This window comes from Staurois parvus, unplaced genomic scaffold (assembly GCF_062004578.1).
Source record: "Staurois parvus isolate SC_StPar_1 unplaced genomic scaffold, SC_StPar_1.0 ptg000450l, whole genome shotgun sequence".
NCBI classification, from domain to species: domain Eukaryota; kingdom Metazoa; phylum Chordata; class Amphibia; order Anura; family Ranidae; genus Staurois; species Staurois parvus.
Genome location: NW_028318246.1, coordinates 108,084 through 124,331, shown reverse-complemented (window position 1 = coordinate 124,331; position 16,248 = coordinate 108,084). Strand labels below are relative to the sequence as shown.

Sequence of the window (16,248 nt, the reverse complement as noted above, 5' to 3'; positions counted from 1 at the left end):
TCATTTTGCACTTTTGCATCACACCAAGCATAGCGCCACTACAGAGCATGGGGGATGTAGCTCAGTGGTAGAGCGCACGCTTCGCATGTGTGAGGTCCCGGGCTCAACCCCCGGCATCTCCACTCTTTATCTCAAACAGAGTTAAGTCACCCTCCAGCACATGCTGCTTTGCCTAATGATCAGCGCAATGGACTTTGACCCTGATGAGAACTTGTCTGGATTGGTAAAAAATGGTGGCATTAATAGGAAACAAGCCGCAAGGAAGAATTCCCTAGGAAGCATTCTGACCGCTCTATTTCGACTTGTTGTTAACGTTGGCACCTTGCTGTTCCCATGAAAAGTGCATGCAAACCATGTGTTTTGTAGCTATTTGTCCAACAGCTACCTCACAGTGGAAATGGGCAACAAAACTTCTCCCTGCACTGTCAAATGCAAAAATCTACATTTTAACCATCTGAATCTCCATTGTGTCTGCGTCTCTTTATGGTCTGTTGGAAAGGGAATTTGTGTTTCTCTTTTTCCTTTTGCAAAAACAGCCAGTCTTCATTGTTTCCATGAGTTTCTGGTAGCCAGCTGACAAACACAAATAGGAATAAGCCGGGTTTCTTCTGTCTCTCCAAAGTCCAAGTTCCTCCTGAAAAGAAAAGAAAAACCAAGCTGTGGTTGGAATTGGGAAGTGAAAGAACCCAAACTACTGCTTTGGAATGCTAGTGGGAGGGCCTGGTGCCGAGATCAAGGGTGCCGCACTATGTACTGTTTTGTGAGGAAAAAAAGGCACACAGGCTAGGTTAGCAAGGGGGATGTAGCTCAGTGGTAGAGCACACGCTTTGCATGTGTGAGGCCCCGGGTTCAATCCCCGGCATCTCCAGCCTTTGATTTAAACCGGCCTTGTCGGCACATGGTGAGATGGTTGTGACCAGGTGCAAAACCCTCCTGAGTGCTTCTCTGGATGGGGCAAAATAAGTGGCAGCAATCAAGATTTTTCTTGATAGCATACTAACCACATATTTCGACTTGCGGTTGACATTGGCTGTCTACTGTACATGTGAAGCTTATAGGATGACTCCACTTTCATGGGAAGCAAATAAGAAAATATAGCATATACAATTGCAACACACGCCGTATTAAAAAGGGACCTTTCCATTTCAAACTGCAGCACTGTCATTTTCTGTACAATTCAATGCAATAAGGCAACCTGAAGGAGTTGCGTACAAAGTTGGTATCGGGAACGCCCTCAGAGATGTCATTTACTGCTTGTGTGATTGGCTCACTGATTTTCCCAGATGTCTCCACTAAGATACAAGTCAGATTCTAGTCATCCTCTGCAACAAAAATGTCAGCTCACCTGAGATTCTCCTCAAGGGTTAATCACATCTAAGGGAACGCAGGCCATGACACTCTCCCCATTATAGCCCCGCAAGTGCTTCATCTGATTTGAAGAAAAAATAATAAAAAAATCACTCCCGTTCAGGAATCAGTCCTGCACAAGACATGATCTAACAAAGAGCAATTTCTTCAGAGCAGAAACAGGTAGGACTCTGCAACAAAGTTTGTTCAAATCCTTGCAATGTACACTGATCGCCAAAGGGAATTGTTTTTTTCTCAACAAAAGAGGAGTTATTCTTTTAAAGGCACGGTAAACCTTCCTCCCTGCAAAAATGATGCACTGATCATGTAGTTTGATAGTGTCATTTGTTGAACTGTACGCACAGTCTATAGTAGAGTAAATCTTCACATTCCTGTTTCAGCAGATTCTGTTTGTGCTGAATCATTAGGCATTCGGCATGGCTTTGCACGGGTTAATGCATGACCCCTCTCTGTAGTGTGGAAACTGACACTTCCTGTGAAGAAACCACATTTCACATAATCTCTGGCTCTCTCAGACTAGTGCTCATGCAGGTGAGAGCCACACAGTAATTAGATGTGACACAGGTACAGGGAGAACACACTCGTGCAGGCGGGAGACGATGTGTCGTCAGCTAACTGACAAACACAAATCAGAAGAAACTGGGTTTCTTTTGGCTCTTGAAGGCCGATAGTCCTTCCTGGAAAAAAAAAGGAATCTCTGTTTGGTTTTGGGAAGTGATGGAGGCCCTGAGAACTGCTAGTGGAACACAGATGTGAGGGACTGCTGCAAAGTTAAAGGTTGCAACATCGGGTAGAGTTTTGTGGAAAAAATAAAGGCACAGAACCCTCTACACAAGAGGGGGATGTAGCTCAGTGGTAGAGAGCATGCTTTGCATGTGTGAGGCCCCGGGTTCAATCCCCGGCATCTCCAACCAATCCTTCACGATGAGGCAGAATGGTCCCCTGGACGAAGCCCCCACCCGGCTCCCCAAATGAGCTCTTTGCGCAATACAGACTTAATGGTAAATGGAAGGCCGTTTCCCTTTTATACAGTAAATATGCAAAGCCCAATGGAGGAACATTTTTCAATCTGGAGACTCTGGGAGCCTCTTAACCGATACACACAAATCATGATAAACAGGCTTACTTCTGTCTCCCAAAGGTTACAGGTGCTCCACAGCTAATTTTTCAGAGGACGGTGAAAGGTGTGTGAAGGAGCCCTCAAAATAGCACTTTCTTGAAACTCAGTAATCTAAGCAGTAATTGGTCGATTCCATACTTCATTTTCCAGTCACTCCCTGATCGTCATGACTCATGACATACTGAAATCAATGCCATAGCAGTCTGCACTTCCACATATTGGCTGCTTTTGTACATGTACTACTACTATGATAAATTCCCCCGTAGACTGTGTAAACTGACTATTGCGGAAGGACAAGCATCCCTTGGCCAAGCTCGTATAAATATCCGGGTGGCACTTATGATACTCCAAGGGAAGCAGCCGCAACTCAGATGCTGCTACACAGGTACATGACTAAAAAACATTTTGCCACAACAACCCTTACATACACATTTCTGGGCTCACCCTCCTAAGCCATTAGCATGTAGGAGTGGAGAAGACAGACTGGGGTTGTTAACTTTGACCTTTGTCTCATTTTGCACTTTTGCATCACACCAAGCATAGCACCACTACAGAGCATGGGGGATGTAGCTCAGTGGTAGAGCGCACGCTTCGCATGTGTGAGGTCCCGGGCTCAACCCCCGGCATCTCCACTCTTTATCTCAAACAGAGTTAAGTCACCCTCCAGCACATGCTGCTTTGCCTAATGATCAGCGCAATGGACTTTGACCCTGATGAGAACTTGTCTGGATTGGTAAAAAATGGTGGAATTAATAGGAAACAAGCCGCAAGGAAGAATTCCCTAGAAAGCATTCTGACCGCTCTGTTTCCACTTGTTGTTAACGTTGGCGCCTTGCTGTTCCCATGAAAAGTGCATGCAAACCATGTGTTTTGTAGCTATTTGTCCAACAGCTACCTCACAGTGGAAATGGGCAACAAAACTTCTCCATGCACTGTCAAATGCAAAAATCTACATTTTAACCATCTGAATCTCCATTGTGTCTGCGTCTCTTTATGGTCTGTTGGAAAGGGAATTTGTGTTTCTCTTTTTCCTTTTGCAAAAACAGCCAGTCTTCATTGTTTCCATGAGTTTCTGGTAGCCAGCTGACAAACACAAATAGGAATAAGCCGGGTTTCTTCTGTCTCTCCAAAGTCCAAGTGCCTCCTGAAAAGAAAAGAAAAAACCAAGCTGTGGTTGGAATTGGGAAGTGAAGGAACCCAAACTACTGCTTTGGAATGCTAGTGGGAGGGCCTGGTGCCGAGATCAAGGGTGCCGCACTATGTACTGTTTTGTGAGGAAAAAAAGGCACACAGTCTAGGTTAGCAAGGGGGATGTAGCTCAGTGGTAGAGCACACGCTTTGCATGTGTGAGGCCCCGGGTTCAATCCCCGGCATCTCCAGCCTTTGCTTTAAACGGCCTTGTCGGCACATGGTGAGATGGTTGTGACCAGGTGCAAAACCCTGCTGAGTGCTTCTCTGGACGGGGCAAAATTAGTGGCAGCAATCAAGACTTTTCTTGGAAGCATACTAACCACATATTTCGACTTGCGGTTGACATTGGCTGTCTACTGTACATGTGAAGCTTATAGGATGACTCCACTTTCATGGGAAGCAAATAAGAAAATATAGCATATACAATTGCAACACACGCCGTATTAAAAAGGGACCTTTCCATTTCAAACTGCAGCACTGTCATTTTCTGTACAATTCAATGCAATAAGGCAACCTAAAGGAGTTGCGTACAAAGTTGGTATAGGGAACGCCTTCAGAGATGTCATTTACTGCTTGTGTGATTGGCTCACTGATTTTCCCAGATGTCTGCACTAAGATACAAGTCAGATTCTAGTCATCCTCTGCAACAAAAATGTCAGCTCACCTGAGATTCTCCTCAAGGGTTAATCACATCTAAGGGAACGCAGGCCATGACACTCTCCCCATTATAGCTCCGCAAGTGCTTCATCTGATCTGAAGAAAAAAAAAAAAAAAAATCACTCCCGTTCAGGAATCAGTCCTGCACAAGACATGATCTAACAAAGAGCAATTTCTTCAGAGCAGAAACAGGTAGGACTCTGCAACAAAGTTTGTTCAAATCCTTGCAATGTACACTGATCGCCAAAGGGAATTGTTTTTTTCTCAACAAAAGAGGAGTTATTCTTTTAAAGGCACGGTAAACCTTCCTCCCTGCAAAAATGATGCACTGATCATGTAGTTTGATAGTGTCATTTGTTGAACTGTACGCACAGTCTATAGTAGAGTAAATCTTCACATTCCTGTTTCAGCAGATTCTGTTTGTGCTGAATCATTAGGCATTCGGCATGGCTTTGCACGGGTTAATGCATGACCCCTCTCTGTAGTGTGGAAACTGACACTTCCTGTGAAGAAACCACATTTCGCATAATCTCTGGCTCTCTCAGACTAGTGCTCATGCAGGTGAGAGCCACACAGTAATTAGATGTGACACAGGTACAGGGAGAACTCACTCGTGCAGCCGGGAGACGATGTGTCGTCAGCTAACTGACAAACACAAATCAGAAGAAACTGGGTTTCTTTTGGCTCTTGAAGGCCGATAGTCCTTCCTGGAAAAAAAAGGAAGCTCTGTTTGGTTTTGGGAAGTGATGGAGGCCCTGAGAACTGCTAGTGGAACACAGATGTGAGGGACTGCTGCAAAGTTAAAGGTTGCAACATCGGGTAGAGTTTTGTGGAAAAAATAAAGGCACAGAACCCTCTACACAAGAGGGGGATGTAGCTCAGTGGTAGAGCGCACGCTTTGCATGTGTGAGGCCCCGGGTTTAATCCCCGGCATCTCCAACCAATCCTTCACGATGAGGCAGAATGGTCCCCTGGGCGAAGCCCCCACCCGGCTCCCCAAATGAGCTCTTTGCACAATACAGACTTAATGGTAAATGGAAGGCCGTTTCCCTTTTATACAGTAAATATGCAAAGCCCAATGGAGGAACATTTTTCAATCTGGAGACTCTGGGAGCCTCTTAACCGACACACACAAATCATGATAAACAGGCTTACTTCTGTCTCCCAAAGGTTACAGGTGCTCCACAGCTAATTTTTCAGAGGACGGTGAAAGGTGTGTGAAGGAGCCCTCAAAATAGCACTCTCTTGAAACTCAGTAATCTAAGCAGTAATTGGTCGATTCCATACTTCATTTTCCAGTCACTCCCTGATCGTCATGACTCATGACATACTGAAATCAATGCCATAGCAGTCTGCACTTCCACATATTGGCTGCTTTTGTACATGTACTACTACTATGATAAATTCACCCGTAGACTGTGTAAACTGACTATTGCGGAAGGACAAGCATCCCTTGGCCAAGCTCGTATAAATATCCGGGTGGCACTTACGATACTCCAAGGGAAGCAGCCGCAACTCAGATTCTGCTACACAGGTACATGACTAAAAAACATTTTGCCACAACAACCCTTACATACACATTTCTGGGCTCACCCTCCTAAGCCATTAGCATGTAGGAGTGGAGAAGACAGACTGGGGTTGTTAACTTTGACCTTTGTCTCATTTTGCACTTTTGCATCACACCAAGCATAGCACCACTACAGAGCATGGGGGATGTAGCTCAGTGGTAGAGCGCACGCTTCGCATGTGTGAGGTCCCGGGCTCAACCCCCAGCATCTCCACTCTTTATCTCAAACAGAGTTAAGTCACCCTCCAGCACATGCTGCTTTGCCTAATGATCAGCGCAATGGACTTTGACCCTGATGAGAACTTGTCTGGATTGGTAAAAAATGGTGGCATTAATAGGAAACAAGCCGCAAGGAAGAATTCCCTAGGAAGCATTCTGACCGCTCTATTTCGACTTGTTGTTAACGTTGGCACCTTGCTGTTCCCATGAAAAGTGCATGCAAACCATGTGTTTTGTAGCTATTTGTCCAACAGCTACCTCACAGTGGAAATGGGCAACAAAACTTCTCCCTGCACTGTCAAATGCAAAAATCTACATTTTAACCATCTGAATCTCCATTGTGTCTGCGTCTCTTTATGGTCTGTTGGAAAGGGAATTTGTGTTTCTCTTTTTCCTTTTGCAAAAACAGCCAGTCTTCATTGTTTCCATGAGTTTCTGGTAGCCAGCTGACAAACACAAATAGGAATAAGCCGGGTTTCTTCTGTCTCTCCAAAGTCCAAGTTCCTCCTGAAAAGAAAAGAAAAACCAAGCTGTGGTTGGAATTGGGAAGTGAAAGAACCCAAACTACTGCTTTGGAATGCTAGTGGGAGGGCCTGGTGCCGAGATCAAGGGTGCCGCACTATGTACTGTTTTGTGAGGAAAAAAAGGCACACAGGCTAGGTTAGCAAGGGGGATGTAGCTCAGTGGTAGAGCACACGCTTTGCATGTGTGAGGCCCCGGGTTCAATCCCCGGCATCTCCAGCCTTTGATTTAAACCGGCCTTGTCGGCACATGGTGAGATGGTTGTGACCAGGTGCAAAACCCTCCTGAGTGCTTCTCTGGACGGGGCAAAATAAGTGGCAGCAATCAAGATTTTTCTTGGAAGCATACTAACCACATATTTCGACTTGCGGTTGACATTGGCTGTCTACTGTACATGTGAAGCTTATAGGATGACTCCACTTTCATGGGAAGCAAATAAGAAAATATAGCATATACAATTGCAACACACGCCATATTAAAAAGGGACCTTTCCATTTCAAACTGCAGCACTGTCATTTTCTGTACAATTCAATGCAATAAGGCAACCTGAAGGAGTTGCGTACAAAGTTGGTATAGGGAACGCCCTCAGAGATGTCATTTACTGCTTGTGTGATTGGCTCACTGATTTTCCCAGATGTCTCCACTAAGATACAAGTCAGATTCTAGTCATCCTCTGCAACAAAAATGTCAGCTCACCTGAGATTCTCCTCAAGGGTTAATCACATCTAAGGGAACGCAGGCCATGACACTCTCCCCATTATAGCCCCGCAAGTGCTTCATCTGATCTGAAGAAAAAATAATAAAAAAATCACTCCCGTTCAGGAATCAGTCCTGCACAAGACATGATCTAACAAAGAGCAATTTCTTCAGAGCAGAAACAGGTAGGACTCTGCAACAAAGTTTGTTCAAATCCTTGCAATGTACACTGATCGCCAAAGGGAATTGTTTTTTTCTCAACAAAAGAGGAGTTATTCTTTTAAAGGCACGGTAAACCTTCCTCCCTGCAAAAATGATGCACTGATCATGTAGTTTGATAGTGTCATTTGTTGAACTGTACGCACAGTCTATAGTAGAGTAAATCTTCACATTCCTGTTTCAGCAGATTCTGTTTGTGCTGAATCATTAGGCATTCGGCATGGCTTTGCACGGGTTAATGCATGACCCCTCTCTGTAGTGTGGAAACTGACACTTCCTGTGAAGAAACCACATTTCACATAATCTCTGGCTCTCTCAGACTAGTGCTCATGCAGGTGAGAGCCACACAGTAATTAGATGTGACACAGGTACAGGGAGAACTCACTCGTGCAGCCGGGAGACGATGTGTCGTCAGCTAACTGACAAACACAAATCAGAAGAAACTGGGTTTCTTTTGGCTCTTGAAGGCCGATAGTCCTTCCTGGAAAAAAAAGGAAGCTCTGTTTGGTTTTGGGAAGTGATGGAGGCCCTGAGAACTGCTAGTGGAACACAGATATGAGGGACTGCTGCAAAGTTAAAGGTTGCAACATCGGGTAGAGTTTTGTTGAAAAAATAAAGGCACAGAACCCTCTACACAAGAGGGGGATGTAGCTCATTGGTAGAACGCATGCTTTGCATGTGTGAGGCCCCGGGTTCAATCCCCGACATCCCCAACCAATCCTTCACAATGAGGCAGAATGGTCCCCTGGGCGAAGCCCCCACCCGGCTCCCCAAATGAGCTCTTTGCACAATACAGACTTAATGGTAAATGGAAGGCCGTTTCCCTTTTATACAGTAAATATGCAAAGCCCAATGGAGGAACATTTTTCAATCTGGAGACTCTGGGAGCCTCTTAACCGACACACACAAATCATGATAAACAGGCTTACTTCTGTCTCCCAAAGGTTACAGGTGCTCCACAGCTAATTTTTCAGAGGACGGTGAAAGGTGTGTGAAGGAGCCCTCAAAATAGCACTTTCTTGAAACTCAGTAATCTAAGCAGTAATTGGTCGATTCCATACTTCATTTTCCAGTCACTCCCTTATCGTCATGACTCATGACATACTGAAATCAATGCCATAGCAGTCTGCACTTCCACATATTGGCTGCTTTTGTACATGTACTACTACTATGATAAATTCCCCCGTAGACTGTGTAAACTGACTATTGCGGAAGGACAAGCATCCCTTGGCCAAGCTCGTATAAATATCCGGGTGGCACTTATGATACTCCAAGGGAAGCAGCCGCAACTCAGATGCTGCTACACAGGTACATGACTAAAAAACATTTTGCCACAACAACCCTTACATACACATTTCTGGGCTCACCCTCCTAAGCCATTAGCATGTAGGAGTGGAGAAGACAGACTGGGGTTGTTAACTTTGACCTTTGTCTCATTTTGCACTTTTGCATCACACCAAGCATAGCACCACTACAGAGCATGGGGGATGTAGCTCAGTGGTAGAGCGCACGCTTTGCATGTGTGAGGTCCCGGGCTCAACCCCCGGCATCTCCACTCTTTATCACAAACAGAGTTAAGTCACCCTCCAGCACATGCTGCTTTGCCTAATGATCAGCGCAATGGACTTTGACCCTGATGAGAACTTGTCTGGATTGGTAAAAAATGGTGGCATTAATAGGAAACAAGCCGCAAGGAAGAAATCCCTAGGAAGCATTCTGACCGCTCTATTTCGACTTGTTGTTAACGTTGGCGCCTTGCTGTTCCCATGAAAAGTGCATGCAAACCATGTGTTTTGTAGCTATTTGTCCAACAGCTACCTCACAGTGGAAATGGGCAACAAAACTTCTCCCTGCACTGTCAAATGCAAAAATCTACATTTTAACCATCTGAATCTCCATTGTGTCTGCGTCTCTTTATGGTCTGTTGGAAAGGGAATTTGTGTTTCTCTTTTTCCTTTTGCAAAAATAGCCAGTCTTCATTGTTTCCATGAGTTTCTGGTAGCCAGCTGACAAACACAAATAGGAATAAGCCGGGTTTCTTCTGTCTCTCCAAAGTCCAAGTTCCTCCTGAAAAGAAAAGAAAAACCAAGCTGTGGTTGGAATTGGGAAGTGAAAGAACCCAAACTACTGCTTTGGAATGCTAGTGGGAGGGCCTGGTGCCGAGATCAAGGGTGCCGCACTATGTACTGTTTTGTGAGGAAAAAAAGGCAGACAGGCTAGGTTAGCAAGGGGGATGTAGCTCAGTGGTAGAGCGCACGCTTTGCATGTGTGAGGCCCCGGGTTCAATCCCCGGCATCTCCAGCCTTTGATTTAAACCGGCCTTGTCGGCACATGGTGAGATGGTTGTGACCAGGTGCAAAACCCTCCTGAGTGCTTCTCTGGACGGGGCAAAATTAGTGGCAGCAATCAAGATTTTTCTTTCATATTTCGACTTGCGGTTGACATTGGCTGTCTACTGTACATGTGAAGCCTATAGGATGACTCCACTTTCATGGGAAGCAAATAAGAAAATATAGCATATACAATTGCAACACACGCCGTATTAAAAAGGGACCTTTCCATTTCAAACTGCAGCACTGTCATTTTCTGTACAATTCAATGCAATAAGGCAACCTGAAGGAGTTGCGTACAAAGTTGGTATAGGGAACGCCCTCAGAGATGTCATTTACTGCTTGTGTGATTGGCTCACTGATTTTCCCAGATGTCTGCACTAAGATACAAGTCAGATTCTAGTCATCCTCTGCAACAAAAATGTCAGCTCACCTGAGATTCTCCTCAAGGGTTAATCACATCTAAGGGAACGCAGGCCATGACACTCTCCCCATTATAGCCCCGCAAGTGCTTCATCTGATCTGAAGAAAAAAAAATAAAAAAATCACTCCCGTTCAGGAATCAGTCCTGCACAAGACATGATCTAACAAAGAGCAATTTCTTCAGAGCAGAAACAGGTAGGACTCTGCAACAAAGTTTGTTCAAATCCTTGCAATGTACACTGATCGCCAAAGGGAATTGTTTTTTTCTCAACAAAAGAGGTGTTATTCGGTAAACACGGTAAACCTTCCTCCCTGCAAAAATGATGCACTGATCATGTAGTTTGATAGTGTCATTTGTTGAACTGTACGCACAGTCTATAGTAGAGTAAATCTTCACATTCCTGTTTCAGCAGATTCTGTTTGTGCTGAAACATGAGGCATTCGGCATGGCTTTGCACGGGTTAATGCATGACCCCTCTCTGTAGTGTGGAAACTGACACTTCCTGTGAAGAAACCACATTTCGCATAATCTCTGGCTCTCTCAGACTAGTGCTCATGCAGGTGAGAGCCACACAGTAATTAGATGTGACACAGGTACAGAGAGAACTCACTCGTGCAGCCGGGAGACGATGTGTCGCCAGCTAACTGACAAACACAAATCAGAAGAAACTGGGTTTCTTTTGGCTCTTGAAGGCCGATAGTCCTTCCTGGAAAAAAAAAGGAAGCTCTGTTTGGTTTTGGGAAGTGATGGAGGCCCTGAGAACTGCTAGTGGAACACAGATGTGAGGGACTGCTGCAAAGTTAAAGGTTGCAACATCGGGTAGAGTTTTGTGGAAAAAATAAAGGCACAGAACCCTCTACACAAGAGGGGGATGTAGCTCAGTGGTAGAGCGCACGCTTTGCATGTGTGAGGCCCCGGGTTCAATCCCCGGCATCTCCAACCAATCCTTCACGATGAGGCAGAATGGTCCCCTGGGCGAAGGCCCCACCCGGCTCCCCAAATGAGCTCTTTCGCAATACAGACTTATTGGTAAATGGAAGGCCGTTTCCCTTTTATACAGTAAATATGCAAAGCCCAATGGAGGAACATTTTTCAATCTGGAGACTCTGGGAGCCTCTTAACCGACACACACAAATCATGATAAACAGGCTTACTTCTGTCTCCCAAAGGTTACAGGTGCTCCACAGCTAATTTTTCAGAGGACGGTGAAAGGTGTGTGAAGGAGCCCTCAAAATAGCACTCTCTTGAAACTCAGTAATCTAAGCAGTAATTGGTCGATTCCATACTTCATTTTTCAGTCACTCCCTGATCGTCATGACTCATGACATACTGAAATCAATGCCATAGCAGTCTGCACTTCCACATATTGGCTGCTTTTGTACATGTACTACTACTATGATAAATTCCCCCGTAGACTGTGTAAACTGACTATTGCGGAAGGACAAGCATCCCTTGGCCAAGCTCGTATAAATATCCGGGTGGCACTTATGATACTCCAAGGGAAGCAGCCGCAACTCAGATGCTGCTACACAGGTACATGACTAAAAAACATTTTGCCACAACAACCCTTACATACACATTTCTGGGCTCACCCTCCTAAGCCATTAGCATGTAGGAGTGGAGAAGACAGACTGGGGTTGTTAACTTTGACCTTTGTCTCATTTTGCACTTTTGCATCACACCAAGCATAGCACCACTACAGAGCATGGGGGATGTAGCTCAGTGGTAGAGCGCACGCTTCGCATGTGTGAGGTCCCGGGCTCAACCCCCGGCATCTCCACTCTTTATCTCAAACAGAGTTAAGTCACCCTCCAGCACATGCTGCTTTGCCTAATGATCAGCGCAATGGACTTTGACCCTGATGAGAACTTGTCTGGATTGGTAAAAAATGGTGGAATTAATAGGAAACAAGCCACAAGGAAGAATTCCCTAGAAAGCATTCTGACCGCTCTGTTTCCACTTGTTGTTAACGTTGGCGCCTTGCTGTTCCCATGAAAAGTGCATGCAAACCATGTGTTTTGTAGCTATTTGTCCAACAGCTACCTCACAGTGGAAATGGGCAACAAAACTTCTCCCTGCACTGTCAAATGCAAAAATCTACATTTTAACCATCTGAATCTCCATTGTGTCTGCGTCTCTTTATGGTCTGTTGGAAAGGGAATTTGTGTTTCTCTTTTTCCTTTTGCAAAAACAGCCAGTCTTCATTGTTTCCATGAGTTTCTGGTAGCCAGCTGACAAACACAAATAGGAATAAGCCGGGTTTCTTCTGTCTCTCCAAAGTCCAAGTTCCTCCTGAAAAGAAAAGAAAAAACCAAGCTGTGGTTGGAATTGGGAAGTGAAGGAACCCAAACTACTGCTTTGGAATGCTAGTGGGAGGGCCTGGTGCCGAGATCAAGGGTGCCGCACTATGTACTGTTTTGTGAGGAAAAAAAGGCACACAGTCTAGGTTAGCAAGGGGGATGTAGCTCAGTGGTAGAGCGCACGCTTTGCATGTGTGAGGCCCCGGGTTCAATCCCCGGCATCTCCAGCCTTTGCTTTAAACGGCCTTGTCGGCACATGGTGAGATGGTTGTGACCAGGTGCAAAACCCTGCTGAGTGCTTCTCTGGATGGGGCAAAATTAGTGGCAGCAATCAAGACTTTTCTTGGAAGCATACTAACCACATATTTCGACTTGCGGTTGACATTGGCTGTCTACTGTAAATGTGAAGCTTATAGGATGACTCCACTTTCATGGGAAGCAAATAAGAAAATATAGCATATACAATTGCAACACACGCCGTATTAAAAAGGGACCTTTCCATTTCAAACTGCAGCACTGTCATTTTCTGTACAATTCAATGCAATAAGGCAACCTAAAGGAGTTGCGTACAAAGTTGGTATAGGGAACGCCTTCAGAGATGTCATTTACTGCTTGTGTGATTGGCTCACTGATTTTCCCAGATGTCTGCACTAAGATACAAGTCAGATTCTAGTCATCCTCTGAAACAAAAATGTCAGCTCACCTGAGATTCTCCTCAAGAGTTAATCACATCTAAGGGAACGCAGGCCATGACACTCTCCCCATTATAGCCCCGCAAGTGCTTCATCTGATCTGAAGAAAAAAAAATAAAAAAATCACTCCCGTTCAGGAATCAGTCCTGCACAAGACATGATCTAACAAAGAGCAATTTCTTCAGAGCAGAAACAGGTAGGACTCTGCAACAAAGTTTGTTCAAATCCTTGCAATGTACACTGATCGCCAAAGGGAATTGTTTTTTTCTCAACAAAAGAGGAGTTATTCTTTTAAAGGCACGGTAAACCTTCCTCCCTGCAAAAATGATGCACTGATCATGTAGTTTGATAGTGTCATTTGTTGAACTGTACGCACAGTCTATAGTAGAGTAAATCTTCACATTCCTGTTTCAGCAGATTCTGTTTGTGCTGAATCATTAGGCATTCGGCATGGCTTTGCACGGGTTAATGCATGACCCCTCTCTGTAGTGTGGAAACTGACACTTCCTGTGAAGAAACCACATTTCGCATAATCTCTGGCTCTCTCAGACTAGTGCTCATGCAGGTGAGAGCCACACAGTAATTAGATGTGACACAGGTACAGGGAGAACTCACTCGTGCAGCCGGGAGACGATGTGTCGTCAGCTAACTGACAAACACAAATCAGAAGAAACTGGGTTTCTTTTGGCTCTTGAAGGCCGATAGTCCTTCCTGGAAAAAAAGGAAGCTCTGTTTGGTTTTGGGAAGTGATGGAGGCCCTGAGAACTGCTAGTGGAACACAGATATGAGGGACTGCTGCAAAGTTAAAGGTTGCAACATCGGGTAGAGTTTTGTGGAAAAAATAAAGGCACAGAACCCTCTACACAAGAGGGGGATGTAGCTCAGTGGTAGAGCGCACGCTTTGCATGTGCGAGGCCCCGGGTTCAATCCCCGGCATCTCCAACCAATCCTTCACGATGAGGCAGAATGGTCCCCTGGGCGAAGCCCCCACCCGGCTCCCCAAATGAGCTCTTTGCGCAATACAGACTTAATGGTAAATGGAAGGCCGTTTCCCTTTTATACAGTAAATATGCAAAGCCCAATGGAGGAACATTTTTCAATCTGGAGACTCTGGGAGCCTCTTAACCGACAACACAAATCATGATAAACAGGCTTACTTCTGTCTCCCAAAGGTTACAGGTGCTCCACAGCTAATTTTTCAGAGGACGGTGAAAGGTGTGTGAAGGAGCCCTCAAAATAGCACTCTCTTGAAACTCAGTAATCTAAGCAGTAATTGGTCGATTCCATACTTCATTTTCCAGTCACTCCCTGATCGTCATGACTCATGACATACTGAAATCAATGCCATAGCAGTCTGCACTTCCACATATTGGCTGCTTTTGTACATGTACTACTACTATGATAAATTCCCCCGTAGACTGTGTAAACTGACTATTGCGGAAGGACAAGCATCCCTTGGCCAAGCTCGTATAAATATCCGGGTGGCACTTATGATACTCCAAGGGAAGCAGCCGCAACTCAGATTCTGCTACACAGGTACATGACTAAAAAACATTTTGCCACAACAACCCTTACATACACATTTCTGGGCTCACCCTCCTAAGCCATTAGCATGTAGGAGTGGAGAAGACAGACTGGGGTTGTTAACTTTGACCTTTGTCTCATTTTGCACTTTTGCATCACACCAAGCATAGCACCACTACAGAGCATGGGGGATGTAGCTCAGTGGTAGAGCGCACGCTTCGCATGTGTGAGGTCCCGGGCTCAACCCCCGGCATCTCCACTCTTTATCTCAAACAGAGTTAAGTCACCCTCCAGCACATGCTGCTTTGCCTAATGATCAGCGCAATGGACTTTGACCCTGATGAGAACTTGTCTGGATTGGTAAAAAATGGTGGCATTAATAGGAAACAAGCCGCAAGGAAGAAATCCCTAGGAAGCATTCTGACCGCTCTATTTCGACTTGTTGTTAACGTTGGCGCCTTGCTGTTCCCATGAAAAGTGCATGCAAACCATGTGTTTTGTAGCTATTTGTCCAACAGCTACCTCACAGTGGAAATGGGCAACAAAACTTCTCCCTGCACTGTCAAATGCAAAAATCTACATTTTAACCATCTGAATCTCCATTGTGTCTGCGTCTCTTTATGGTCTGTTGGAAAGGGAATTTGTGTTTCTCTTTATCCTTTTGCAAAAACAGCCAGTTTTCATTGTTTCCATGAGTTTCTGGTAGCCAGCTGACAAACACAAATAGGAATAAGCCGGGTTTCTTCTGTCTCTCCAAAGTCCAAGTTCCTCCTGAAAAGAAAAGAAAAAACCAAGCTGTGGTTGGAATTGGGAAGTGAAGGAACCCAAACTACTGCTTTGGAATGCTAGTGGGAGGGCCTGGTGCCGAGATCAAGGGTGCCGCACTATGTACTGTTTTGTGAGGAAAAAAAGGCACACAGTCTAGGTTAGCAAGGGGGATGTAGCTCAGTGGTAGAGCGCACGCTTTGCATGTGTGAGGCCCCGGGTTCAATCCCCGGCATCTCCAGCCTTTGCTTTAAACGGCCTTGTCGGCACATGGTGAGATGGTTGTGACCAGGTGCAAAACCCTGCTGAGTGCTTCTCTGGACGGGGCAAAATTAGTGGCAGCAATCAAGACTTTTCTTGGAAGCATACTAACCACATATTTCGACTTGCGGTTGACATTGGCTGTCTACTGTACATGTGAAGCTTATAGGATGACTCCACTTTCATGGGAAGCAAATAAGAAAATATAGCATATACAATTGCAACACACGCCGTATTAAAAAGGGACCTTTCCATTTCAAACTGCAGCACTGTCATTTTCTGTACAATTCAATGCAATAAGGCAACCTAAAGGAGTTGCGTACAAAGTTGGTATAGGGAACGCCTTCAGAGATGTCATTTACTGCTTGTGTGATTGGCTCACTGATTTTCCCA

The 16,248-nt window shown here is 45.1% G+C and overlaps 16 non-coding genes across 16 annotated transcripts; all 16 read left to right on the top strand.

The window, feature by feature from the left end:
• The first annotated feature begins 50 nt into the window (after nucleotides 1-50).
• Nucleotides 51-122, top strand: TRNAA-CGC (transfer RNA alanine (anticodon CGC)). The gene has a single exon. It is a non-coding gene; the product is annotated as a tRNA-Ala (tRNA).
• A 674-nt stretch (nucleotides 123-796) lies between these two features.
• Nucleotides 797-868, top strand: TRNAA-UGC (transfer RNA alanine (anticodon UGC)). Its single transcript has one exon. It is a non-coding gene; the product is annotated as a tRNA-Ala (tRNA).
• A 1,338-nt stretch (nucleotides 869-2,206) lies between these two features.
• TRNAA-UGC (transfer RNA alanine (anticodon UGC)) lies at nucleotides 2,207-2,278 on the top strand. The gene has a single exon. It is a non-coding gene; the product is annotated as a tRNA-Ala (tRNA).
• Nucleotides 2,279-3,048: 770 nt separating this feature from the next.
• TRNAA-CGC (transfer RNA alanine (anticodon CGC)) lies at nucleotides 3,049-3,120 on the top strand. The gene has a single exon. It is a non-coding gene; the product is annotated as a tRNA-Ala (tRNA).
• Nucleotides 3,121-3,795: 675 nt separating this feature from the next.
• On the top strand, nucleotides 3,796-3,867 carry TRNAA-UGC (transfer RNA alanine (anticodon UGC)). Its single transcript has one exon. It is a non-coding gene; the product is annotated as a tRNA-Ala (tRNA).
• Nucleotides 3,868-5,203: 1,336 nt separating this feature from the next.
• TRNAA-UGC (transfer RNA alanine (anticodon UGC)) lies at nucleotides 5,204-5,275 on the top strand. Its single transcript has one exon. It is a non-coding gene; the product is annotated as a tRNA-Ala (tRNA).
• A 770-nt stretch (nucleotides 5,276-6,045) lies between these two features.
• TRNAA-CGC (transfer RNA alanine (anticodon CGC)) lies at nucleotides 6,046-6,117 on the top strand. The gene has a single exon. It is a non-coding gene; the product is annotated as a tRNA-Ala (tRNA).
• Nucleotides 6,118-6,791: 674 nt separating this feature from the next.
• Nucleotides 6,792-6,863, top strand: TRNAA-UGC (transfer RNA alanine (anticodon UGC)). The gene has a single exon. It is a non-coding gene; the product is annotated as a tRNA-Ala (tRNA).
• Nucleotides 6,864-9,042: 2,179 nt separating this feature from the next.
• Nucleotides 9,043-9,114, top strand: TRNAA-UGC (transfer RNA alanine (anticodon UGC)). Its single transcript has one exon. It is a non-coding gene; the product is annotated as a tRNA-Ala (tRNA).
• Nucleotides 9,115-9,788: 674 nt separating this feature from the next.
• Nucleotides 9,789-9,860, top strand: TRNAA-UGC (transfer RNA alanine (anticodon UGC)). The gene has a single exon. It is a non-coding gene; the product is annotated as a tRNA-Ala (tRNA).
• A 1,320-nt stretch (nucleotides 9,861-11,180) lies between these two features.
• Nucleotides 11,181-11,252, top strand: TRNAA-UGC (transfer RNA alanine (anticodon UGC)). The gene has a single exon. It is a non-coding gene; the product is annotated as a tRNA-Ala (tRNA).
• A 769-nt stretch (nucleotides 11,253-12,021) lies between these two features.
• On the top strand, nucleotides 12,022-12,093 carry TRNAA-CGC (transfer RNA alanine (anticodon CGC)). Its single transcript has one exon. It is a non-coding gene; the product is annotated as a tRNA-Ala (tRNA).
• Nucleotides 12,094-12,768: 675 nt separating this feature from the next.
• On the top strand, nucleotides 12,769-12,840 carry TRNAA-UGC (transfer RNA alanine (anticodon UGC)). Its single transcript has one exon. It is a non-coding gene; the product is annotated as a tRNA-Ala (tRNA).
• Nucleotides 12,841-14,175: 1,335 nt separating this feature from the next.
• Nucleotides 14,176-14,247, top strand: TRNAA-UGC (transfer RNA alanine (anticodon UGC)). Its single transcript has one exon. It is a non-coding gene; the product is annotated as a tRNA-Ala (tRNA).
• Nucleotides 14,248-15,016: 769 nt separating this feature from the next.
• On the top strand, nucleotides 15,017-15,088 carry TRNAA-CGC (transfer RNA alanine (anticodon CGC)). The gene has a single exon. It is a non-coding gene; the product is annotated as a tRNA-Ala (tRNA).
• Nucleotides 15,089-15,763: 675 nt separating this feature from the next.
• TRNAA-UGC (transfer RNA alanine (anticodon UGC)) lies at nucleotides 15,764-15,835 on the top strand. The gene has a single exon. It is a non-coding gene; the product is annotated as a tRNA-Ala (tRNA).
• The last annotated feature ends 413 nt before the right edge of the window (nucleotides 15,836-16,248 follow it).